The sequence below is a fragment of the Siphateles boraxobius genome, unplaced genomic scaffold, assembly GCF_051911475.1.
Source record: "Siphateles boraxobius isolate OS27281-9 unplaced genomic scaffold, OSU_SipBor_1 61, whole genome shotgun sequence".
NCBI lineage: Eukaryota > Metazoa > Chordata > Actinopteri > Cypriniformes > Leuciscidae > Siphateles > Siphateles boraxobius.
In genome coordinates, this window is record NW_027509188.1 from 13,492,983 (window position 1) to 13,520,025 (window position 27,043).

General features: G+C 44.2%; 1 pseudogene across 1 annotated transcript; it reads right to left on the reverse strand.

Moving 5' to 3' along the window:
• Positions 1 to 15,070: 15,070 nt before the first annotated feature.
• On the reverse strand, positions 15,071 to 25,674 carry LOC143718567 (uncharacterized; annotated as a pseudogene). The gene is made up of 10 exons (XR_013196442.1): positions 25,555 to 25,674; positions 23,717 to 24,136; positions 22,864 to 23,484; positions 22,554 to 22,706; positions 22,326 to 22,454; positions 19,576 to 19,689; positions 18,663 to 19,257; positions 17,879 to 17,889; positions 17,725 to 17,757; positions 15,071 to 16,008 (listed from the first exon to the last, which is right to left on the reverse strand). The product of XR_013196442.1 is annotated as an uncharacterized LOC143718567 (transcript).
• Positions 25,675 to 27,043: the final 1,369 nt, after the last annotated feature.

The window sequence follows — 27,043 nt, forward strand, 5'->3', positions numbered from 1 at the left end:
GTTTTGACGCGGGCTGTGGCCAAGCTTGGCCACAAGAGCGGCAGGAAGCGCGTACAGAAAGCAAACTTAATTAGCGCTTCCTGCAGCACCGCAAGCAACCTCCACGCCGGTCTTAGGCCTCGGACAGGTCGCAACCGCTGCCGTCTTATCAATTTGGGGACGCACCTGTCCGTGACCCAAGTGGAAGCCCAGATACCTTACTTCCACACGCCCAACCGCACACTTCTTTGGGTTGGCCGTGAGCCCAGCCCTTCTCAGCGTCTTCAGGACAGCCCGCAAATGCTGCATATGACGCTGCCAATCGTTACTATAGATGATAATATCATCCAAGTAGGCAGCGGCATATGCAGCATGCGGCCGGAGAATTCTGTCCATCAGACGCTGAAAAGTCGCTGGAGCCCCGAACAAGCCGAAAGGAAGGGTGACAAATTGGTGTAATCCAAACGGCGTTGTAAAAGCTGACTTTCCTTTGGACATGGGAGACAAGGGGATCTGCCAATAACCCTTTGTTAAGTCCAGTGTCGAATAAAAACGAGCAGTACCCAGCCGATCAAGCAATTTGTCAACCCTCGGCATTGGATAAGCATCAAACTTAGACACCGCGTTTACCTTTCTATAGTCCACACAGAAGCGGACCGAGCCGTCGGTTTTAGGAACTAAAACTATCGGGCTCGCCCAGTCACTGCTGGACTCTTCTATTACCCCCATATCCATCATAGCCTCTAATTCGTTCTGAACTACCTTTTTTTTGTGTTCAGGTAAACGGTACGGGCGGCAGCGCACCACCACCCCCGGATCCGTCTCAATGTGGTGCTGAATGAGGTCCATTCGACCAGGCAGGGGAGAGAACACATCAGCAAATTCAGCTTGTAAATTTTTAATGTCAGTGAGCTGGGAGGGTGAGAGGTGATCTCCACCAAGAGCCAGCGCGAGAGATTGTGGTTTTGTGTTCGCTTCTGGCCCGAGATCCTCCTCTCCGCTCACTACCGTCGCCAGCATCACTGACTCTGCCTCAACCCACTTTTTGAGGAGGTTGAGGTGATAAATTTGATGTGCCCCGCCCCTATCTGTTCGAACTACCTCATAGTTGAGATTGTTAACCCCCCGTGTGACCTCAAAGGGTCCTTGCCACTTTGCGAGTAATTTAGAGCTAGAAGTAGGGAGTAATACAAGCACCTTATCTCCCGGTGCAAATTGCCGAAGTCTAGTCCCCCTGTTGTACAGCTGACTCTGTCTGTCCTGGGCCCGTAACAAATTCTCCATTGATAGCCGCCCCAAAGTGTGGAGTTTTGTTCTCAGGTCCAAGACATACTGAATTTCGTTCTTACTAGCGGACGGTCCGTCCTCCCAAGTTTCTCTAAGAACGTCTAACACCCCGCGGGGCTGACGCCCATAGAGAAGCTCGAAGGGGGAAAACCCCTTGGAGGCTTGGGGAACCTCGCATACAGCGAACAAGAGGGGTTCTAGCCACTTATCCCAATTTTTGGCGTCTTCGTGAACGAACTTTCGAATCATGGACTTCAAAGTGCGATTAAACCGTTCCACTAATCCGTCTGTCTGTGGGTGGGAGACGCTAGTGCGAATCGATTTAATGCCCAATAATTCATAGAGTTCGCGAATAGTTCGTGACATAAACGCCGTGCCCTGATCGGTGAGAATCTCCTTGGGGATTCCCACCCGGGAGATTAACGAAAAGAGCGCGCTCGCAAAACTTTTAGCAGAAATGTTACGGAGCGGGACTGCTTCAGGATACCGCGTTGCGTAATCCACCAGGACTAACGCAAAGCGGTGCCCACGTGCTGACCGTTCCAATGGCCCGATGAGGTCCATACCAATTCGTTCGAAGGGGACCTGCATTAGCGGAAGGGGGCACAATGGTGCTTTTGGATTGGCCGGTGGATTCACCAACTGACATTCACGACAAGACGCGCACCACTTGCGCACATTCTCGTGAATGCCCGGCCAGAAGAACCGGGCCATGAGACGGTTTAGTGTCGCCGTTTGACCTAAATGCCCGGCCATTGGATTACAGTGAGCCGCCTGAAAAAGCATTTCCCGGCGGCTTTTAGGAACTAACAACTGCGTTGTATCCTCTTTTGACTGGGTGTCTTGGGTCACCCGATACAACTTATCTTTTAAAATAGCAAAATAGGGATAAGAGAGCGGTTGGTCTGGGTGGAGTACCTGGCCGTCGATAGAACGGACCTGATTAAACGCATGTTTTAACGTCTCATCCTGGGACTGCTCCAGGGGAAAATCATCGCGCTCTGTGAGGATAGTTCTCTCCAGAGTACTCCGTTCCCCTGCAGCAGATGCCAGAGGTCCCGGCTCAGCATCTCCCACCTGAACAACCCCTGTCTTTCCCTTGCTTTTCTTTTCCCAAGAGGCATCCGCACATAAAGACCCCAATAATTTACTAAAAGCAGGCCAATTCGTTCCCAGAATTAGCGGATGCCAGAGGTGCGGGTTAACTGCTACCTCTATGCTATGCTTTTGTCCCCTAAATTGAATTACCACAGGCATTATAGGATAACTTACCACCACCCCGTGCACACACCGCACCTTGACCATGCGGCTGTTATCCAATGCCCCAGGTTGAATCAGACTTTGATGAATGGAGGTTTGGTTGCAGCCTGAATCCACCAAAGCCTGATAAGTACCCCCCTTGATACTCACTGGTATCTGGTACAGGCCAGCTTGATCGGGGGCAGCCTGTGGCGTGTCAGGAACCCGGATCAGCGTCCCCACCTCCATCACCGGACACCGGTCGATAAAGTGTCCCGGGTCCCCGCAGCGCCAACAGGCCGGCCCAGGCCTCCCCGCCGCCCCAGTGGCGGGAAGCGGGTCAAGGGATTGGCGTGGAGAGCGCAGGGCTGCCGGAATCGGGGCGGAGTGGTCGACGGACACAAGCCCCCTGGGTGGGGCCCTGAATGCGGGGACAGGCTCCGCCGGAGCCCCCGTTTTCCACCTCGGCGCCGGCCGGGGCATCAGCCCCCCACGAGACCTGGGAAGGGGGACAGGTTTGGGGAGAGAAGGGGACGAGAGAGAGAGAGAGGGAGAGAGAGAGACAGATGGAAGGGGCTCGCCGACCCCTGGGCACGCCACCATGTGATCCTCCGCCAGGTGGATGGCCTGGTCCAGCGACGTCGGGCGGTGGCACTGGACCCACTGGGCGGTCTTCTTGGGCAGTTTGGAGATGAATTGTTCCAGTACCACCTTGTTGATCACGTCCTCGACGTCGCCTCCGTCGGCCATCAGCCATCTGCGGCAAGAGTCCCGGAGCTGTTGCGCCATAACGAAGGGTCGGCCGGACTCTTCCAGGGTCAGGGACCTGAACCGCTGGCGATGTTGTTCAGGGGTCCGGCCAACCCGCTGAAGAATGGCGCGCCTCAGGTCTTCATAGACCAGGAGATTCTGGACTGGCAGTTGGTGGGTGGCTATCTGCGACTCTCCCGATAGCAGTGGGATGAGTCGCATGGGCCAGTCCGCTCGGGGCCATCCCCGGGCCTCTGCCGACCTCTCGAAAAGGTCCAGGAATGCCTCCGGATCATCCTGGGGTCCCATCTTATTGAGAGGCAGGGGCGGGGCCGAGGCCGTAGCTGGATCGGGGACGGCCCGAATCTCCCGGTCGAGCCAGCTCCGGAACAGCTCGCGGTCTTCTTGATGGCCTTGGAGAAGCATTTGGAACCGCTGGTCTTGCTCCTCCTTTACGGCCAGCAGGGCGTGGTGTTGTTCCCTGTGAAGACCCGCGAGCGTTTGAATGAGGTCCGCAAATGGCGTTCCTGGCGGGGTCTGCATGGCGGCGGCAGTCTTCTTCCCGGGTTTCGGCACCAGTGTAGTGAAACTCAGCGTGGGTGTAGGAAGAAGAAGACAGGGTCGGCGGAATTGGGACTCGCACTTTATTTAGCAACAAAAATAAAGTAAACAAAAAGGTGCGCTCGTGCGCCTTCACCGTAGTAAAACTCTACAGCAATGTCCAAACACTCTTCTCTCGTGGAAACAACTCAGTCCGTTTGCCAGTGTGCTCTGTTGCAGTCGCGTGCGAGTCCCAGGCCTCTCTCACTCCTCTCTCATTCCCGGCAGCTTATATGCGGTCTCCACGCCAATCACTGCAATCAGACACAGGTGTTCATCATTTGCACTTGACCCACTTACTCACCGCACAGCTCGCTGACTCGTCTCTCACTACAGACTTCGCAAAACCACGCCCCCCTCGCCACACCCCCCTATGTTGAATTACAGTGATGTAGTGGGGGTTAGAGATAAGGGATATGGGATGATGCCTCGGGTTGAGGAAGCTTTAGCCAGCTACCTTTCACCTGACCTTGCATCATCCCTGAAGTCACCGGCGTTGCCTTCCAAACCTTGCCGCACCACATCCGCTTTGGTGGGCAGGGCTTATATGGCGGCGGGTCGAGCTGGTGCGAGCCTGCACACAATGGCCATCTTGCAGGCGTACCAAGCCGACCTTTTAAGAGATACAGTCCAAGGCGAGGGTCCATCTCCAGACGATATCGCTGAGCTTCGCAGAGCCACAGACTTGTCGCTCCGGGTTACCAAGGAGACGGCCCGTGCCATCGGTCGATCCATGTAAGCTCTGGTAACCACGGAGAGACATCTGTGGCTCAACCTGTCGGGCATTAAGGAGAAGGACAGGACCTTCCTTCTTGATGCACCCGTTTCAGCCTCAGGTCTATTTGGTGAGGCTGTTAATGCTGTAGTGGACAGGTTTGAGGATGCAAAAAAGCAGGGCGAAGCTTTCAAGCGGTATCTCCCTCGCCGTTCAAGGTCTAGGAGGGCGGCTGCTAGGGAACAACCACAGCAGGCCTCCTCTTCCTCTTACCGCCAGGCACAGAAGGCGAGTGTCGCTGCCAGAGCTCCCCCTCATAGAGCTTGGGACTCTGGTCGACGCTCACACCCTCAGCCTCCTGAGAAGACGGATCTGAGGACCGTTATTCAGTCTAGGAAGGCTAAGGGAAAGAGGTCCTAACTTCTGTAAGGCCTCAGAGGGCCGCCCTCCCCGAGAGAGGACGACTGAGGTCCCCTCTCTCGTCGGGCCCTCAGGGAGTTGGCGTCAGTATCCCGCCGTCTCTGACGCTTCGGGACACGCTAGCTCCCAGCGAGCTCACGCTGGTCTGCCTGCCCCAAAGGCTTGCAAGCAGCCAGTGTTCGGGTTCGCACATTGTAGGACGTTGTCGGTTCTCCCCTGCCGGTCCTCCGCTTCAGGGCACCGTCAACATCCTGCACAAAACACTGGACGCCAGCCCCGAGGGGCTGGTTCCCTTGGTGAATTTCACAGAGGCTTGGCAGAACCTCGCAAATATTTCTCCATGGGTCCTGCGTACTGTAGAAACTGGGTACAGACTGCAGTTCCGGGTCCGCCCACCGAGATTCAACGGGGTGGTCCGGACTTCAGTTCACCCAGAGCAGGGTCTGGTTTTGGAACAGGAGGTTCACTCGCTGCTGGAAAAAGGGGCCATAGAGCATGTTCCCCTACCAGTCAGGGAGTCCGGGTTCTACAGCCGGTACTTCATAGTTCCAAAGAAGGATGGGGGGTTGCGTCCCATTTTAGATCTGAGGCATCTGAACCAATCTCTGAGGAGATTCAGGTTCAAGATGCTTACTATTCCCATCATCGTAAGTCAAATCCAGTCCGAGGATTGGTTTGTCACGATAGATCTAAAGACGCTTACTTTCACATCTCCATCCTTCCGTCTCACAGGAAGTTCCTGAGGTTCGCTTTCGGGGGTGAAGCCTACCAATATCGGGTTCTTCCGTTCGGCCTAGCTCTCTCCCCTCGCACCTTTACCAAATGTATGGATGCAGCTCTAGCACCTCTGAGGCTCGAGGGCATCAGAGTGCCCAATTATATCGACGACTGGCTGATACTGGCTCAGTCACGAGAGCTGGCGATTCGGCATCGAGATGTCGTCCTCACCCACATCCAAAGCCTGGGGTTGAGACTCAACACAAAGAAAAGTGTGTTGGCACCAGCCCAGAGAACCTTGTTCCTGGGAGTGGTGTGGGATTCAGTCACGATGCAGGCACATTTGTCTCCTGCTCGGATCGAGTCCATCCTGACCACAGTGTCCAGGATAAAGCTAGGCCAAGCCATCACTGTCAGACACTTTCAGAGAGTGTTGGGTCTCATGGCAGCAGCGTCCAGCGTGATACCTTCTGGCCTGCTATACATGAGAGCTCTACAGTGGTGGTTAAGAGCCAAGGGTTTTTCCCGAGGGGAAATCCATTCCGCTTGATAAGGGTTACGCGCAGATGCCTGGACCACCTGTCCCGCATTTTGTGAAGCTGTGAAGAATGTGAAGCTTTGTTGTCCCGCGTCTCGCAAGTCATTAGCAGTGTGCCGCATTTTAATTTTGTCTGCATCATTTTATTTTATCGTCCTTTAAATTACAATTTTAATGTTGCCTTTCTTTATGAAACTTACCAACATTCAAGTGTTGATAAAAAAAACAATGCATGAAGACAGTGAAATGTCTTTAAAATTAAAGTACCAATCAGTGTTCAAAAAGGATAACGTTTTTGGTGTTTGGGGTCTTTTAAAGAGCGATTGCATAAGGAAATATAATTTTTTATATGGAAAACTATATATCATTTTTTTTATTTACTTCTCAACTATACATTTATGCTGTGTTTTTGTGGAAATTTAGAAGTTGTTTACCTATTTACTGCACTATTACTTAACTAGGCCATAAATTGGCTCATAAACATTATTTTTTAAAGAAAAAATCAATTAAATGACGATCTTAATTAAATTTAAATAGTTTTTGGACATTGCTCTATGTGTTAGGGATAGTATACTGACATCTGCAGGTTTGTGGAAAAACTTTAGAAATTATTCAGAAAGTCCAATGACCACATATAAGAGGTCCATATAGGGACTCATTTCTTTTTCACTTAATTTTTCTTGATGCTTCAACTTCTCCTCACAACTTTATGATATATATTTTGTGAATATACATATTTAAACATTCTGAAATACATAAAAAATCTATTTTTGTCAAAGTTAGAATTTGTTGTCGTTGTCTGATATATTTTGAATTATCTGCTTTTGCAAATTATTATACATACATTTGCAGAAACATTACAAGTCACATTTTCCCTCTCTTTCTCTCTCTCTCTCTCTCTGTGTGTGTGTGTGTGTGTGTGAGTGTGTGTGTGTGTGTGTGTGTGTGTGTGTGTGTGTGTGTGTGTGTGTGTGTGTGTGTGTGTGTGTGTGTGTGTGTGTGTGTGTGAACATGCTTGTTCCATGTTGCATTTGTGATTTTTTTTTTCAGATTTATGCCAGTTTAGTTGATTTTTGATTTTTTGCCAATTTCTATAAAAATGCTCTCTGTTGCAGTCACATACATGTGTGTGTTTGTGTGTGTGTGTATGAGATAGAAAGTTTGTTCCACTTTGTCTTTATGCTCTAGGACCAGACCTTGATTTTAATTTTTTTTAGATTTATGCCAGTTTAGTTGATTTTTTGCCTATTTCTATAAAAATGCTCTCTGTTGCAGTCACATACATTTGTGTGTGTGTGTGTGTGTGTGTGTGTGTGTGTGTGTGTGTGTGTGTGTGTGTGTGTGTGTGTGTGTGTGTGTGTGTGTGTGTGTGTGTGTGTGTGTGTGTGTGTGTGTGTGTGAGATGGAAAGTTCGTTCCACTTTTTATTTATGCTCTAGGACCAGTCCTTGGTTTACTAGGACCAGTCCTTGGTTTAGCCTATATGTAGAAATGTTCAGATTTATAATGGATTTACTTTTATTTTTTTGACAAACAAAATGAAAAAAAGTCATTTTTTTCATTTTCCCATTCATTTTCAATGTGGGGTCATTTTGACCCCAAACACCTTAAACGGTAAATATAAATTTACACACCTTTAGAACAACCAAATCAAGCCCAGTTTTTTGTGCTTGTTTAGATAGATTATTCAGGAAAAGTCACAGAGTTTCATGATCCTGAGATGAAGGTAACACTTTTAAAAAATGATTCCCTGGTTCCCCAAACATTGATTAAGGGTATTTTTCAATAAAAAATAATATCTACATTTGAACATAATAGTATACTGCAAGTGCAAAAATAATACATAAATAGTGAACTATAACAAGTATAAGTTTATGTTCACTTATACTTGCAGTATAAACTACTAAACTAGTAGTTTACTGAGAGTACATTTCAGTGTGTACTTTCATAAACTAAAAAAATACTAATTGTATTAAAATAGTAAACTACTACTAGTATAGTTGTGTACTTAAAGTTTACTACTCTTACACTTATAATACATTTAAACGAATAATACTTCATAAAATTAACTTGAAGTATACTTCTTAACAATTAATCAGTCATTTTACTTTGGAGAAAGTTAAAAGTGAAACATTGTTTATACCAATGCTCCCAATCTGAAAAGTTTTTGACAGATGTACATTGAGAATTATATACAGTTTGATGCCATGGTGTGTCAATGAACGTAGACTAAAGTCATTCATTGCTTTAGCTTAGGATCTCATACATAATTTTTTTTCATACATCGACTATTTATGTCAAAAAATAAAAATTATTTATTAAAGGGCCCCTATTATGGCATTTAAAATGTTCCTAATATTGTTTTGGGAGTCCCCAACAACAGTTTTACATGCATGCAATGACAAAAAACACTTTTGTTGTCTTATAATATGCATTTATTTTTACCTGATTTGCTCAGCGACTCCCTTAAGAATCGTTCAAAGATACATTTTTCCAAACCCCTCCTTTGCGTGACGCTTATCTGCGGTGATTGGTCAATTTGGTTTATGTTAGACCATAGCCCAAAGTTTAGTGGTAAACACCAAATCGGTCATGGTTTGCGTTAGCCCAACGCATAAACAAATTGATAAAGCACTGCAGTATTACACCAAGGCTATTGATAATATTGCTCCATTTATGACAACTCCAATATCAACGACAAACATTTCACATATTTCAAAACAAGTGGTAAAAGAGAAAGACAACAGCAAGTGATGAGAGCGTAATATAACAAATATAGAAGGACACACCAGATAGACAGCAAGAGGTGAATAGTGTATATTGACTGTGTGTGTTGAGAGAGAGAGAGTATGTGTGTGTGCATAATGTTAAAGATGTATTTTGACTGAAAGTAAATTGTTACTGTAATAAAAAAAAAACTCTTCGAGTGATCCCTGTATTTACATAAAATGGTCTGGGCTAAGCCCCGGATGTCCTTCACTGCTGGAAACGCCCCTGGTTCTGCCCACACTTTGTCGGTGCGCAGCAGTTCTCCGTTTAACATCCACCTTTATATCAGACCATTTTTTTTTTTATTTTTTTTATTTAACAATCAGGCATACATACAAACAAACCAACATAGTGCAGTAGTGAGCAATCTTGTAAATCCATACTTCCAGCAGTGACAAGAGTGATTTAAGTGTTTAAGTGTGTATGTGTGCGGGTGTGAGTGTGGTTATGTGTATGTGTGTGTATGCGTAAACAAAGTAACCGTTTATTATGTATTACCATTGTTATTACCATCACCATCCCACTTCCCACTACCACCATATTGCCAATATTGTGTTGGTAGATTTTTTACTTCCATCCTTCCTCCTATGTAATAATTGCCATTGTCAATCCTGCATAAAATACGACATAATAAGATAATATAATATAAGATAATATAATATAACCTTCCCCCTCATCTCATCAGTCCATATCTTTTCCTATTTTTTTTTTTTAATTTTTAAATTTTTTTTTTTTGTGTTATGTGTGTTATGTGCAATGTCTAAGGTGCATTAAAATAGGGAGTACAGTGCGAGAGTGTCTCAAATTGGGACAGAGATGCTGTCCCGTTGAAACCACTTCTCGCCTGTCTAGCCTGCCTTGGTGTTTGTGAGGTTTTTCCATATATCCTTAATCCTTTTTTTTTTTTTTTTTTTTTTTTTTTTTTTTTTTTTTATTCTATGTTGTGGTGCATTAAAAACCCATGAAGAGATAAGGGGGAAGTTATTGCACTAGTGATGACAATGATATCTAATTCTAAAACAGCATTGACAATGGCAATATTGATGATGATAATAATAATAATAATATTAATAATAATAATAAATGACAATGATGATGGCAGTGGTGATCATAACGGTAAGAGCAAAAAACAGCAACAACAGTAGTTACAACAATGAAAAAAAAAAAAAAAAAAAAAAAAAAAAAAAAAGTGAAATTAGTAATCATAACAGTAACAGTAAAGATAGCAATGACAATGATGACAGAAACAAGTTTAAACAACTAATATGAATATTCGTGGGTTGAGTAAGAAGGTGAGAGAAGTCAGAGTTGAAAACAGAGAAAGGATTCATAGCTGTAAGAGGTCAGAAAGTGTTGGACGGCAGGGATCAGTTTCAGATGTGTTATTATGAAGGGGAGATGCGAGTTCCATTGCCATGAAGTCTGTTATAAGATTTTTCCAGATGTTAATGTGTAATTTATTTCTGGTTTTCCAGTTCATGAGGATAGTTTTCTTGGCGATGGCTAGAGCTGTGAGGAGTATTTTAGAGTTTATGGTTTTATCAGTGATTATTGTGAGGTCCCCCAGCAAGCAAAGGGAAGGCGACATTGGGATGTGGCAGCCAACTATAGTTGATAGTGCCTGTGTGACCTCTTCCCAAAAGTGTTTGATTGGAGTGCAGTGCCAGGTTGCATGAATGTATGTATCTGTAGAATTTTGATTGCAATGTGTGCAAATTTCTGATGTGAATCCCATTTTAGCTAATCTATTGCCCGTGTAATGCGTTCTGTGAAGTATTTTGTATTGTATTAACTGAAGATTCGAATTTTTGGACATGTGATAGATGTTTTTACAGATTTGGGTCCAGAAGTTGGCATCAGGGGCTATTGATAGATCGTTTTCCCATTTTATTGTTGGTAAGTATATGGTCTGAAGTTGATTTGAGATCATTTTGTATATTTTAGAGAGAAGTTTCTTTGGAGAGGAAATGTTGACCAAGTCTGATATTGCCGGTGGAGATTCTAAATTTGTGTCTCTGATGTTTATTTTTGTCAGAACAGAAGATTTGAGTTGTAGGTATTTTAAAAATTCGTTGTTCCCGATGCCATACTCCTGGGCCAGTTCCGGAAATGGTCTAAATGTGTTAGATTTGAAAATATGCTTAATGTGGGTGATACCCTTTTCCGCCCATGTGTGAAAGTTCAATGTTTTTTTATTGCTTATAAAGTCACGGTTGTTCCACAGTGGGGTGAGGTTAGATGGAGCTAATGTAGAATTAGTGATTTGGTGAAATTTCCACCAGGCTGTCAGAGTGGTGGCTATAGTTACTGCCTTAAAACATGTGTGTTGTTTAATTGATTTGGTGAGGAATGGTATGTCAGCTATATTTAATTCTTTGCATAATGATTGTTCTATATCTAGCCATACAATATCAGATTGGGTGGGGCGAATCCATTTGTATATGTATTGCAGTTGGTTAGCCATTGAGTAATATTGGAAATTTGGTGCTTCTAGTCCTCCTTGAACCTTACTTTTTTGAAGTGTAGTGAGTTTTATCCTTGGCGTTTTATTTTTCCAGTAGAAGCGAGTTCTTAAAAAGACCATTTCTTTTTAAGGTCATTTACAGTGCGACTTTCAGATCCCACCGCATTGACGACATCAGCCAAACTCTCCCACTCATATTTTTTCCTTTTGTTATTAATTCCAGAGGACAAAGTTCCAATTTTTTTTTTCTCGTTTCTACCTCCGATAGTAGCACCTCCGATTCACTTTCTGTAAAGTTTCGCTTCTTGCCGCTTGCTTTAGCCATTTTCTTACTCCTTTCTTTTGCCAAAGTGGACTCATTACCATTGTCAAGTGTTTTCTAACTGTGAGGTGCCCACACTTGAAAAGGACCAGACTTCGGATTTCACTCAGAAAAATATTTATTTTGACCAGTGTAACAGGGTCAGGAGTAACAGGCGCAAAACCTTTAAATAAAAATAAAAAGACAAAAAAGCATAATTGAATAAACTGGTACTTTCCCAACACCGGAAAGAAAAAATAAATTTTACAAGAACCACAGCTCAAGATAAGCATTTAACCAATTAAATGCCAAATCACACACACACACACGTAAATAATGCACAACTAAACAAGGATAAACCAAACTCTAGTTGTTTACACAAAATAACTTGGTTCTTTACCCTGCATCTTACTAGATTTTCCATATTCCTATTTATTTTTAACTATACCAATTTAAGCATTTTGCTCTTATCAGTTTAGTATCTCTTTAAAGGGATAGTTCACCCAAAAATGTAAATCCTGTCAGTATTTACTCTCCCTCATGTTCTTCAACCCCGTAAGACCTTCATTCATCTTCAGAACACAAATTAAGATATTTGTGATTAAATCTGAGAGCTGGATCACTCCTCCATAGGCTTCTTCAGGGATTGAACTTGCAGGCCCCGAAAAGTTATTACAGACATTGTTAAAATAGTCCAAGTGACTACAGTGGCTCAATCTTAAGTTTATCAAGCGTGAGAATACTTTATGTGCGCAAAAAAAACTAAAATAATGACTTTATTTCAACTATTCATTTCCTTCTCTGTGGGCGTCGAGTGAGTTCACTAGTGTAACAGCGCAGCGCTTCTGTGTTGTACGTCACACGCATCACACACATGACCAGCGTCGGCCAATAGTGAGCCTACGTGTGACGTAACTCTACGCTATTACACTAAGTTAACTGACTCGAGCCCACAAAGAAGGAAATGAATAGTTGAAATAAAGTCGTTATTTTTGTTTGTTTTTGCGCACAAAAAGTATTCTCGTCGCTTGATAAACTTAAGATTGAGTCACTGTAGTCAATTGGACTATTTTAACGATGTCTTTAATGACTTTTCGGGGCTGGCAAGTTTCAATCCCTTAGAAGCCTATGGAGGAGTGATCCAGCTCTCAGATTTAATCACAAATATCTTAATTTGTGTTCCGAAGATGAACGAAGGTCTTACGGGGTTGAACAACATGAGGATGAGTAAATACTGACAGAATTTTCATTTTTGGGTGAACTATCCCTTTAAGCCATGCAATAACAATTACTTTACCCGTGACATTTAGCACATTAAATACCAAAAAAGAGTCCATGTGAATAGAGTCCATGTGAGCATACCGATAGCCCGTCACAATCAAAAGTCTTTGTTCCTCACAGTGAATGCGTTTGTGCCTCTGCCGTCCTCTTAGTCCGTCGCATACCAGTCAAATGACTGATGCGCGTATTTGAAATCCACTGATTGAACTGGGCACGAGCTTCTGATTTCCCCAATTCAATTCACCTGGTCGATCGCGCACTAAGGCGCGCACGTCTACGTGCGGGCTGCCGTGCAGAGTGCGCGCAAGGGAAGCTGAATGCAGAAGGAAATGACGGGTACACGGTAGACAGCCACACCTTCACCGGGTTAGCGCGACAACCATATTTAAATGTATTTAATTAAGGGAGGAGACTGGGTGGGGCGTTGTGCTCGTGCATGTGCGCTCTTTTTTACGTTAATTGGGATGTACAAAGAGAATATGCGTGGGATCCTTCGTACGCAGAGATTCATACATCTGTTTTTGTGCGTACGCACATTTACAGCTTTGTCCGTACGCAATGTTTTAGTATGATGTAACCCGTTTCGTGGCAAGAGTACAACCCTCACTCTCATCAGTAAGAGATACAGAGGAGCGTGAAGGAAGGCACTGCTTCGATATATGGACCAGTGAGGAGAAGACTAAAATTCGCTCAAGAGACTGTGTCAGCAACAAGAAGAGTACAGTGACAACACTGGTTGCGTTGGAAAAGGGAAGATATATTTAGAGGAATAACAAGTGAATAAAATAAAAGAAAGTATGTAGAAGACAATGAAATCAAATTATCACCACATCACATATAAGAAAATAAACCAGAAATTAATAAAGTCTTGTTACAAAAATCTAAGTATAACCCCTTTCTTTTTTCCTTTTATCTATTATAAATGTATGCTCCCTATTCAGTTTAAATCTAATTGCACCTGATTAACTTTTAAATTAATATGATTATGAGATTATTGAGAAATTATTTTCTTATTTATTCAAGTTATTCCTAATTGACCTATTTAATATAAAGAATCCTTTTCTCCCTTAATTTGATTTAAGTATAGTTCTTCCAACTTTAACCTTTTAAATTACTCCTTGTTTTCAATTCTCGTTTTCCAGAAATAGAAAAGATAAAACACTTAATCATTAAATCAAAAGAAATAATCACAATGGGATTTGAAACAGAACAACAACAATAAAGAAAATAAATTCACACTCAAATTAGTTCAATGCTCAGTCATCTCAATGTGATTTGAGATTTTACCAGTTCTCAGTTCCAGTTCACTGTTCGTTCGCGAGATCCTTCTTCCGCAAATTCAGCTCTGCTTAACAGTTCAGTAGGAAAAGAAAACTGAAAACTGGGGGTGTAGGCCATTTTTCCCGCCGACCAAAATTTTGTTATTTCAAATGTAAGCGCGCTCATAATCCGCTGGAGCCACCACAACATTGCCCAACATTAAATGGCAAACGTAATGCAAGCGGAACGAAACTGCTCGTTATTGTGTGGTTGACGGACCGTTTATCAGTTTGGACCAGAGCAGCGCGAGCCGATCTTGATTAAGCGACACTGTTACTACACAGCGCTAATAAGAGATCCAGTAAAGGACGCATATGAATTTGCCACAGAAGTAATAACATCGCTGCGACTCCTGCGAGATCTAGTGAGAAACATTCACATTTCTCCGTTATTAACGGATCAAACGGCACTGACGTGGAAACCAGGAAGAAACATTGTGCCATGAATGAACTATCCAGTGTCCACAGACACCCCCCCCCCACCCACCCACCCCCTATTTTATTAATAAAATAACCGTTCATACGTTCATGAGTGTTAGTCTCTTTCTTTTCTTTACTTCAGCAAGATCTCTTTAGTGACCAATGAATTCAAGGCAAGTCTTTGTACATGAGGCCCCAGGTCTGTAAATGCAGTTCTGTTCAGGAGGTTTATTTAAAGTAAACTGGATTATATTACAATAATTGATCAAGTGTTTACAGTATGATCAGATTATTTGGGTTTATATATTTCACATTTATTGAAAAATTGACATTCATCAATTTTACAACAAATAACATGTTTAATTGAATGATACATTTCATTGAAAGGTAATTTTGATAGTAATAATAAAATTATTTATGTGACAGTACAATAAGAACTGAATATAGTTTGAGAAAAGCACAGATACACATCGTCACTCATCGTGACTCACAAACACACACTGATCTTTCTGTGTGTATGAGGATTCATTACACACATTTATTCTGACATGTTATTTTACTGAAGTATTAATGAAATGAAGAGACAATAAGAGACTCTATAACATCTCAGTGTTACTGATTTATCATGCAGCTCAAAGCATTATGGGTAGAAGCTCTCTACAGTCTATTCTCATTCATCAACACAGTTTCACTGATCCAATAAAAAACGCAAACCCAAACCCAGGATAGAGCGGCTGAGTGAATGTGGTCTGGACTGTGTGTATGAGGCTCATTGTGTCTCTGTCGACGCTGTAGAAGGACAGAGTTCCTGCACTGTGATCCACATACACTCCTACTCTACTGCCGATGGACTTTACAGGGAGATTAGTCTCTATGCCATTTTGTATGAATGAGTAAGTGGAGGAAGAGCAGCACAAACTCCAGGACTGATCATTAGATCCAAACCGACTCTCATCACTGTCTCCCTTCCTGCTGATGCTCTTATATGACACTGCTATTAACACACCATATTCTCCACTCCACTCAATCTCCCAGTAAGAGCGTCCACACACACTCTCTTTACACAACACCTGACATACATCATCAAATCTGTCTGGATGATCAGGATACAGCTGAAACTTTCGGAAAGTGCAAGTAATCACTCTGTTCTCCTCAGACAGACGGATGTATTTATTCACTGTGTTCAGATCCAGAGTGAGCTGATGGGAATCTGATGGAGAGAAAACACATCAGTTAGTGTGTGTGTGTGTGTGTGTGTGTGTGTGAGAGTGCATGTGTGTGAGAGAGTGTGTGTGTGTGTGTGTGTGTGTGTGTGTGTGTGTGTGTGTGTGTGTGTGTGTGTGTGTGTGTGTGTGTGTGTGTGTGTGTGTGTGTGTGTGTGTGTGTGTGTGTGTGTGAGAGAGAGAACGACAGTGTGTGAGTGTGTTTATGTGTGTTGATTTATAGCAATTTCGGAACAATTATATGTTGTCGAGGATTTGTGGCACACTACAACCCGGTTCCTCAGAGACGTCGGATTCTAAGATTCTAGCTGGCTGTGTACAGGCCGCCATGCTACGGTTTCGTAGAATTCTTGAAGAACTTGAAGAGTCTGTTGGTTTATTTGTATAGTTTGCATAGTAATTACAGTTATTACGTTCCTGTGTATTTTGCGTGAATGAGGATTGGTGTTTGAACAGATATTGTGTTTTGCGGTAGTATGCCATACGGAACCGTTGCCAATGACCGCTTTAACGTCCGCAGTGGGGCTCGACAGCCTTATCAAACGGGTTGGCGCGTATGGTCGGGTTGTGGAGAGATTGTGAGATTGTGGTTGGGTCTCAGCAGCAGGAGGGATGTTAAGGTCAGTAAGCTGGGCTGAGTTGTGTGGGGGACGGAGGGGGGGGGGGGGGGGGGGCTCTGGGACGCCAGAGTCACCGTCGAGCCCTCTTGAGGTGTCGTGGAGTGGACTGAGGACGGAAGGTGCCCACTTGAAGACCCTAGAGATGTCCCCTACTCTGCTCAATCCAGAGGGTTGTCATGAGGGGACCGCACTGTGGTTGCAGCCGTTGTGTGTGCAAATACACTGCAGCTATTAACACCAGACCGAAGGAGATTCACGTCACCAGATGGAAAGAAGCATAAATGGATGGAGAAGCATAGGTTACTGTAAAGCTACGTCTTAGTTGGTGCTTATCTTGGCGAAAGCTAATGAAGTTTTAACATCTACTCTCGTGTAATGGAAATAATAATTTTATTGAATTATTAATTATTTCTAAATATCTTGAAATTATCCAAGCAGTGTTTTGCGCTCAGATGTGACGGTGGAATTAATACATTACCAAAATGTGATTACAGAATATATTAAAATTATCCATCAAATTGTCATTTTCTCCTTACAGTCTCTACAGTCTAATGCCTGACCAGTAAATCACTTGATGAACAAAGAAAACATTTTGGCATTGGCATTGGTTAATGCCTAAAAATGTAAAAGTTTTACCTTATAAATAGAATTTAGTTTAATTAATTAAAAAAGTCGTCGCTGGAGTGAATGGGAACATGATTTATTGAAAATGTTTGAAAATTTAAGTCAATAGTTTTAATGTCTTCCTCCGCTGCGTGATTCTTGTCAGTGCTGGATTGTTGTCAGTGCTTGAGCGCTGGTCTATGACTGGAGAAATAATAGAGTCGTTGCAAAAGAAACGATACATAGCTTACATGTCGCATTAAACCGGCAGATTTTAGAATGTTGTAGGGAAATGTTTTTGCAAGTAATTACATGTTTAATCTTGTCTTGCCTGGATCTCTGGTTTAAACTCATGAACGCCCCCCGTTGAGAAACACTAATTTACAGGATCGACTCTAAAACTCTTCTGTCCTGTTTTCTTTCACCTACAGGAAGAACATGAACACACTCAAGAGTTTCTCTGCTTGTTTTCTGACTTACATTGAAGGAACTCGCTCCTGGTCTTGGGAACATCTGTGGAAATCAACAGACATGAAGAGTGTGATTATCATCAGGAGCCGGTTCACCATTTTGGGGCCCCAAGCAAAGTCAGGATCTCAGGCCCCACACACCCCAACATTGCATAACATTTTACTCTGAATTGCACTACAGTAATATTGAATATAATTAAGTGAGACATTTAAAAATATATATTTATTTTACTTTAAACTGCGTAACAAAAATTGTCTACACTTTGGTAGACCCTACTTGCCTTTTGAACAATTGTCTTCTTATTGTGAAATCTGATATTCCGATTCTCAAAGATGTCTTAGTGATTGTATTTGGTCTTTTAAACACTTTTATAATGATTATGTTAGATGATAACGGGTGAACGGCGCCGTCATGAAATAGTTTTCTCTTCAGTTGTCGGATTTACAATACGCAAACTCATCCACTTCTCCCGAAAGACATGAAAGTAAGTGGCCGGTGAACTGGGAGAAGAATAATAAGTCAAACTAAAAGTAAACTATTTAGTTATATATATATAAGTGCTGGGCAATGATTAAACATGATTAATCACATCCAAAATAAAAGTTTGTTTTTACATAATACATGTGTGTGTGTACTGTGTATAATTATTTTGTATATATAAATACACACACATGTATGTATATATTTAAGAAAAATGTATATTAATATATCATATAAATTATGTATAAATATATATACAGTATAAACATGCAAATATTTCTTAAAAATATACATGCATGTGTGTATATTATGTGTATATTGTGTGTATATTCAGTCTTCATCATCCACTGTTCCTCAGCGCCAGAATCTGCTTTCTCCTGCTGGTACTCCAATCTGTACTGCACAGTTTCTCCAGTCGGGGACTTCTGCAGTTTCAGTAACACACTGCGCTCCAGGACCTTCTTCACTTCTGGTGGGGGAGTCGATATCTCTTTTCATCTTTATTAGCCTCTGAAAAACTTCTGAAAAGAGATAAGTTTTCTCTCATCTTTGAGATGACATCAGGATTGTTGAGCCAGTCTTCTGATACTAACATGCTAGACTGCAGTTTCATTCCCACATCTAGCTCTTTAAACTCATCAGATTCCAGAAAGTTCTTCAGGGTTGAAAGATACGGGTCTTCATACTTCAGAGATGTGAAGGTCAAGCACACCACAACATCAATATTAGGATTAAAGAGGATGGTGTTGAGACGGTTTGAGTCTTCAGTATTGATTCCCTTCAGTATCTCGGTGTGAGAACTCAAGAGGTTAAGTTCTGCCGTTGCATGATCTAACCACTGGTTCACGAGTTCACACTTACATACAATTAAAGAAAATAAAGTATAATGCGTATTTGGCGTGCTGTCCGGGGGGAGGGCTCCGAGCTCGGAATTTGGCCCGAACCCAGAGTACTCCCCCCTGTATGTAAAGTGGTTTAGGACTAGAAGAGTGGAGAAGGGGTGGTGGAGGGATGCTGCTAAACTGTCAGAGAAATGAGGTGAGACTGCTGAGTCTATATATACACACACATTTTAATCATGATTGTTGAGTGCTCTCCACCCGTGTTAATTATCTGAACGTGCTTCTCCCGAACTTGTTAATGAAACATCATTTGTTGAGTGCTCTCCACCCGTGTTAATTATCTGAACGTGCTTCTCCCGAACTTTGTTAATAAAACATCATTTCACGAGTTCACACTTACATACAATTAAAGAAAATAAAGTATAATGTGTATTTGGCGTGCTGTCCGGGGGGAGGGCTCCGAGCTCGGAATTTGGCCCGAACCCAGAGTACTCCCCCAAAAAGCTAGAGATCAGAGGACAGCCGCCGGACTAAAGACCCCCCAAATGAGTGCCGAGTTTGGCGAGCTGGCGTCTCGTGAAAGGGTCTGGGCGCTTGGCCGGGAGGGCCCGTGGTGGCGGCTCACTGCGCTGGACTGACGGGCCCAGCTGACCTGAGGATAGGGAGCAATTGTAATGGCAAATTTAGGAGAGTTGTGCCTTCTTGGTGGGAGCTGTTCGCGCAAATCACGGACGATAGACCGAAAGGCCCGTGTAGCTTGTCGAGTGGCCTTGCTGGAAAAGAGGAAGCGGGAAAGAGGAAAATGAGTACTCAACCGGGAGATTTTCTCACACTGCGTCGCTGGACGAAAGAGAAAACGTAAGTGCTCTACCGGACAAGTTCTCACTGCGTCCGCTGTGGGACTGAAGCCTGCTGGCCAGAAAGAGGAAACTGGAAAGAGAAAAATGATTACTCATCCGGGAGATTTTGTCACACTGCGTCGCTGGACGAAAGAGAAAACGTAAGTGCTCTACCGGACAAGTTCTCACTGCGTCCGCTGTGGGACTAGAGCCTGCTGGCCAGAAGAGGAAACTAGAAAGAGAAAAATTATTACTCATCCGGGAGATTTTCTCACACTGCGTCGCTGGACGAAAGAGAAAACATAAGTGCTCTACCGGACAAGTTCTCGCTGCGTCCTCTGTGGGACTGAAGCCTGCTGGGCAGAAAGAGAAAACTAGAAAGAGAAAAATGATTACTCATCCGGGAGATTTTCTCACACTGCGTCGCTGGACGAAAGAGAAAACGTAAGTGCTCTACCGGACAAGTTCTCACTGCGTCCGCTGTGGGACTGAAGCCTGCTGGCCAGAAAGAGGAAACTGGAAAGAGAAAAATGATTACTCATCCGGGAGATTTTGTCACACTGCGTCGCTGGACGAAAGAGAAAACGTAAGTGCTCTACCGGACAAGTTCTCACTGCGTCCGCTGTGGGACTAGAGCCTGCTGGCCAGAAGAGGAAACTAGAAAGAGAAAAATTATTACTCATCCGGGAGATTTTCTCACACTGCGTCGCTGGACGAAAGAGAAAACATAAGTGCTCTACCGGACAAGTTCTCGCTGCGTCCTCTGTGGGACTGAAGCCTGCTGGGCAGAAAGAGAAAACTAGAAAGAGAAAAATGATTACTCATCCGGGAGGTTTTCTCACACTGCGTCGCTGGACGAAAGAGATAACATAAGTGCTCTACCGGAGGAGTTCTCACTTCGTTCGCTGGGACCAAAGCCTGCTGGGCAGAAAGAGAAAACTAGAAAGAGTAAAATGATTACTCATCCGGGAGATTTTGTCACACTGCGTCGCTGGACGAAAGAGAAAACGTAAGTGCTCTACCGGACAAGTTCTCACTGCGTCCGCTGTGGGACTAGAGCCTGCTGGCCAGAAGAGGAAACTAGAAAGAGAAAAATTATTACTCATCCGGGAGATTTTCTCACACTGCGTCGCTGGACGAAAGAGAAAACATAAGTGCTCTACCGGACAAGTTCTCGCTGCGTCCTCTGTGGGACTGAAGCCTGCTGGGCAGAAAGAGAAAACTAGAAAGAGAAAAATGATTACTCATCCGGGAGGTTTTCTCACACTGCGTCGCTGGACGAAAGAGATAACATAAGTGCTCTACCGGAGGAGTTCTCACTGCGTCCGCTGGGACCAAAGCCTGCTGGGCAGAAAGAGAAAACAGGAAAAGAGAAAGTGGGTACTTGACCGAGAGATTCTCACACTGCGTCGCTGGACGAAAGAGAATTTTTTTTTTTTTTTTTTTAATCCAATGAGGGTTTGGTGGGCTTTTTTAATATGGAACCGGTTGGTCCTGATATAGGTTCGGAAAGCGTCTGAGGACCATCTCCCGAGAGTTTGGATCTGCTGTTGGGAGAGGCCTTTTTGAGCCGCTGAAGTTGCTGCCCCGATACGGAAGGAGTGGCTTGAAAAATCCTTTGGTGGAACGCCTGACTGTTGGAGAACGGATTTGAGGTGTTTCTGGAACCAGAAGCGTGTCGCTGGTTTATTGGATTCGTCGGTGAACAGGGGTTCAAAAGGAGAATTAGCTTGGGAGCTTCTCCATTGCATGTATGCCAGAATTGACTGGCATGGTTGGATTGGCGACGGGAGGTTAAAAATGGAGATGTAATGACCTTTTTTGGTTTGGTCAGTCTTACTTTGCTTGATCAAGTATGAGATTGTTTCACCATCTAGTACTGACAAGTCTGAAATGGTGGGGTGGATTTTTGGGTCGAATTTGGAGGTGATAGCGAGTTCCGAGCATCTAAGAAAACCAAAGAAAGCTAGGGTGAACATGGCGTCAAGTGTGCGAACGGTGTTGAGGGGCTGGTAGCTTGAGCGGAGGGTATGAATACATTTGGTGAGAATATCTAGCGTAATGGGTTGTCTGGTGTCGAGATGGGTGGGCTGGGATCTTTGGATCCCTTTGATCAGCAAGACAGTTTGTGGATTATTTATCTCAGGGGAGGGAGCGCCGTACATCAGTTTATGAAAGAACTGTATGCCGCTCAAGTAACCTTTGATAGACCCAACTTGCAGGCCCTTAACACTGTTAAGGTAGGAAATAAATGAGGTGATAGAAAGGAGAGAAAAATCAGGGAATGACATGCTATAAGAGCCGTGGAATGTTTTAAAGCATCTCCAAGCCGTTAAGTAGGATTGGAGGGTCCTGGGAGAAACTGCTTGGAGTATGGTGTCGAGCGATGCGTCGAGGAGGGGTTTTAGTGGGTGGGTTACGGGAATATCAGCTCCGAATAGCGAGGTACTGGAGTTGGGAATTGGTCCGCCTCTGGAGCCAGCATCCTGAATTTCTGAAAGAATCTGTGCACTGATACTTTGGGAGACTGGTGGTGGTTCCATGGCGATGGCATTGGACGGGACGGGCATCGGATATGCTGTGAAAAGAGAATGTACAGACTTGGGTTGAATGAGAGAGCTGAGAAGGGTATGAGCCGGGGCTGAGAGTGTTGGCGGTGGCCTCACTGTTGGATTACCCGCTGGGGCTTGAAAAGGAAAGTTAGTTGTAGGATGAAAAGGATAGGAAGGGTGGTAGAAAGAAGAGTGGGCTTGCGGAGCAAGCTGAGGCGGGCTCGCACTCATCTCAGCCGCTGGAGCTGCAGGCCACTGGATGTGGGCGGGGTTGAAACCTGTTGGGTGAAACTGTTGAGAGGAGTGGGTTAGTGAAGCTAGCGGCGGTAGCCTCGCGCTAGCGTCTGCTGCTGAGCTGGAGGCCACTGGAAAGAAAAAGGGTTAAAAGCAGCGTGAGAATGGAAACCTGAGAGGCTGTGGAAAATCCGCTGAGACCGGCTGCATGCGGCTCTGTTACGGCGGGAGCCGTGATGGAGGGCTGGGCCTCGTCAATGGGTGGGAGTTGGCCTGTAAAGGCCGAATCTGGGGCGCGGCACAGGCTCGCTGAAGGCCTGCGACTCGGTGGGCGAATCGAGCCAGATCTAGTGCGGGAGGATGACAGTGGAGGCTGGGCTGGTGATTTTTGGGCCCTGCGGGCTTTGCTCTGACTGTGAGACTTTTGGGAGTGGTTAGCTGACTCCGTTAAAGTCACGTACAGATCGTACAGCTCCGCTTTGTTCATCTTCCGCGAAGCCTGTACTTCTGAATTGCCCAGTGCTTGCCTCAAACCAGCCACGGTCCATTTCCCGATTGGTGGAATCGTCGGGACGGCCGAGCTGTATGAGGAGGCCGGGGAGGAAGGTGGAATCCTCGCCGGGGGCGGTGAAGAGTGGCCTCGACGTCTTGGTGAGCGTGGGGCTGATCGGGCCGGTGTACGGCCGCGTGAAGAAGCCTGGGGCTCTGGTGCAACGTCCGGCGTAGGGTGAAAGGTTGAGGAGCCGGCGGAATGGGAGGGCGCATCCGTGTCGATGGTTAATCCTTCGTCGGAAGAGCTTGATTGTTGGGACATGGTTGCGGCTGAGAACCAGAACTAGTAGCTATGCTGCTAAACTGTCAGAGAAATGAGGTGAGACTGCTGAGTCTATATATACACACACATTTTAATCATGATTGTTGAGTGCTCTCCACCCGTGTTAATTATCTGAACGTGCTTCTCCCGAACTTGTTAATGAAACATCATTTGTTGAGTGCTCTCCACCCGTGTTAATTATCTGAACGTGCTTCTCCCGAACTTTGTTAATAAAACATCATTTAAGCATGTCAGCATTGAAAGGGGAGCTGTAGTGGATCTTCAAGATGTCTTCCAGTGAATTTTGCTCCATCTCTCCTCCTCGAATAGCAGGCAAGACCTTGGCCACTGCTTTCTCACTGTTTTGTAAATGTTAAGAGAGCCCTGAAATAAACAGAGCCTCTCTTTGATGTCTTTGAAAACATTTACTAGTGTTTTTCTAGACAGGTCGTTGCATGTCCTGTCTACTTCTCCCAGCCGCTCTATTATATCTTCTGTGTTGGAAACCAGATTTGTGGTGATTTCTCTCTCCAACTGAGCAGCTTTTGTATCCAGTAGAGAAAGAGGATAGAGCCAGACTTTTATTGGAACTGCGTTCTGTGGATTCTGTGGAACTGTTTTCCATGTTCGTAGATTTAGTTTGTGGAGTAAATATATAAGCTATAATCTGTGCGTTTACAGAACTTTTTTAAAAATGGCGGGTGCTGGTGTTTCACGTGCGTTTGGCCAATCAGCAAACACTAACGTCACTGTAGTTCCTATAGCGCTGGTTTAGACCGACTCTGAAGTAGGGGTAAATTAGTTCCTCCAAAAGAGTAGAAATAGAACTAAAATAGTTCCTAGTTCATGCGGTGCGAACACGCCAAACTCCGGGTACTTTCGCCAATAGTTCTAGGAACTATGAAGAGGTTCCTCCGATGCGAAAGCCCTTAATGTTCACAATGTTCTCCACTGCGCACAAAATCTCTGTTACTTAGCAACAATAAATTAAGTGAGAACGGCACTGCTTTACAAGGGGTGGAAGCACCAGTTGTCTTCCCCAAACGGCAGAACTTGCAGAAGGGATGGAGAAATAATAACTCTTTGAAGCTTTGACACTTTTGACACAATTGTTCCGGTACAAGATTCTGAGCATCAGGAGTTTTGAAAACAGTGTCACCTTGTGGCATACCTGTCAACACTCCCGTTTTTCCCTGGTTTCTCCCGTTTTTTAGCCCTATCTCCCGGACCCCTCCCGGTTTGTTATTTTTCCCGGGAAACTCCCGTAATTTGCATGGCCCAAACTCCTTTATGAATAATCGGACCAATATGTTTGTCTAATGTTGACCACTTGCCAGATTGTATTAAATGCATTATATTCACACAATCCACAGACCATTTACAATTTCAACCCGTTTGTCACCTCAACCTGGCAACCTATAACCCAGTTGCGAAGTCGTGGAAAGTTTAACCCGAAAGCGAGCCGATAGACATGATGGCAGGGGACTTTTTGGGCAATGTTGCTGTGCAACACTTTACCATTGAGATTGGGCAACATAATTTCTATCCCTTATTACAAGTTATTATGTTCCAATATTTACGAATAAAAAATATAAAGAAATATTAATAAATTAAGTATACTTAACAGCATGAGCCTACCTCTTACAGCATGAGCCTAAACAACCCCCAACCCCCCCCACCGCACAAATCTCCCGGATTTTGAAAACCAAATGTTGATAGCAACCATAAACCAGAGCGCGCAGGTCCGTTGTTGAAAAGCCTGTAACAAAGCCTCCGTTGTTTTAAGCTTTTCAAATAAAAGCACTTTATTTTATGGTAGTCCAGTATAAAGAGACGAGACGAAGGCTACTGACAGATAAAATAAAAACATGATTGTGATAGCCATTATGATTTGTCTGATTTCTTCAAGCGTTCATATTTACTATGTTTACTATGGTAATTTAGCGTGCATATCTTTTGCATCGCGTATAAATATTTCTACCTTATATGGTTATCAGAATCCACATCGGATCACAAACAGAAGGCATTCAAAAATGAAAGTGAGTTGAGGTAAATTATTTGAAGTCTTTCATGCTGACAGAATCATCCAGCGCAGCCGTCTCCAGACTCAGATAAACTCCGTCTCTGTTCGTAACTCCTCTAGCCCGAGCTCGCCCGCTTTGGGCCAAGGTATTCAGCGGTCCAGAAACCCTGCCCATTGGCCCTGAGGAAGCCCCGACGAGGCCCGATCAAGCCCCGGAAGTGACAGGGGAAACACGACTGGCCCTGGCACGCACTAGCGCGCCTGCTTCTGGCCCGACAGTGGAAACGCGGATAATGTTGAATTTACTGTCGAATTTGAACCACTGAATTTGTGGAAGCGGATTTGCAAAGCAAAATGGCCAGTTGAATATAATTATAGGTTGTATTTTTAAACAGTTTGAATATTTTGGAAGTCAAATATGAAAGGTGAATATGGATTATTGAATTTTTAATAATGAAAATGTGTTTGAAATGTTTTGAATTGAAATAGTCACAGCTTAAATATTCAACCATGCTGAATTTCAGCCCATGAAAATGCAAGCCCTAAAAATACAATGCATTAAAATGCAAGCAGGGTACTATGCCTATTGTTTTCAAGTAGTGCAATTCAACAGGCTTTTTTGTTTCAAAAACATTTGGTATTATTTTTCTTCCATATAATAATAACTTTGATTGGAACTGTCATATTACATAACATGAGAACACTATTTTATTAAATTCTTGTGAATTAATTGGGTTTAGTTGCCCTTTTTTAGCGCGTTGTTCCAGGAAGAGTGTACACATTCTGACAAACACACATCTGAGGCTTCTGTTGAGTTTATGAATACAATGTCTAATAATCATAGGTGTTCAGATTAGTAATTTCTGAATCACCGGAGTTTTGTTCAGAACACACTCTCATTCACTGAAATCTGCACTCTCATCATAAACAACAAAGCAGAGATGTGCGTGCGGTGTACGTAGGAGATTCATTCATCATACAGTGATAAACTGTTTTTGATCTATTTCAACAGCACAAATAGTTTCAAACAAAGATCACAACGGAACCATAGAGAATCTGATGTGACTGGTGTAACGGAGGCCAGCTAGTAGTTGCTGTGCGAGTAAACTCTGCTCTGGCGACAGATGCTAGAGGCTGCAGTCTTTAGCCTCCTTGTTAGAGTGCCTGACTCTCATGCCGGAGACCCGGGTTCGAGGCCCGCTCGGAGCGGGTCGAGTGGGACCCGGGTGAAGGGGGGTTACATTGGTGCCGTGTCCCGGATGGGAGTGAGGTTTAGGGGGGTGAGTGTAACGGAGGCCAGCTAGTAGTTGCTGTGCGAGTAAACCTCACTCCTCTGATCTCAATAGACGCTCTGGCGACAGATGCTAGAGGCTGCAGTCTTTAGCCTCCTTGTTAGAGCGCCTGACTCTCATGCCGGAGACCCGGGTTCGAGGCCCGCTCGGAGCGGGTCGAGTGGGACCCGGGTGAAGGGGGGTTACACTGGCATAAAGTTGGCTTGACGTTGGATGTTCAACACGAATTTAGGGACCGTCTCTAAAGTTACA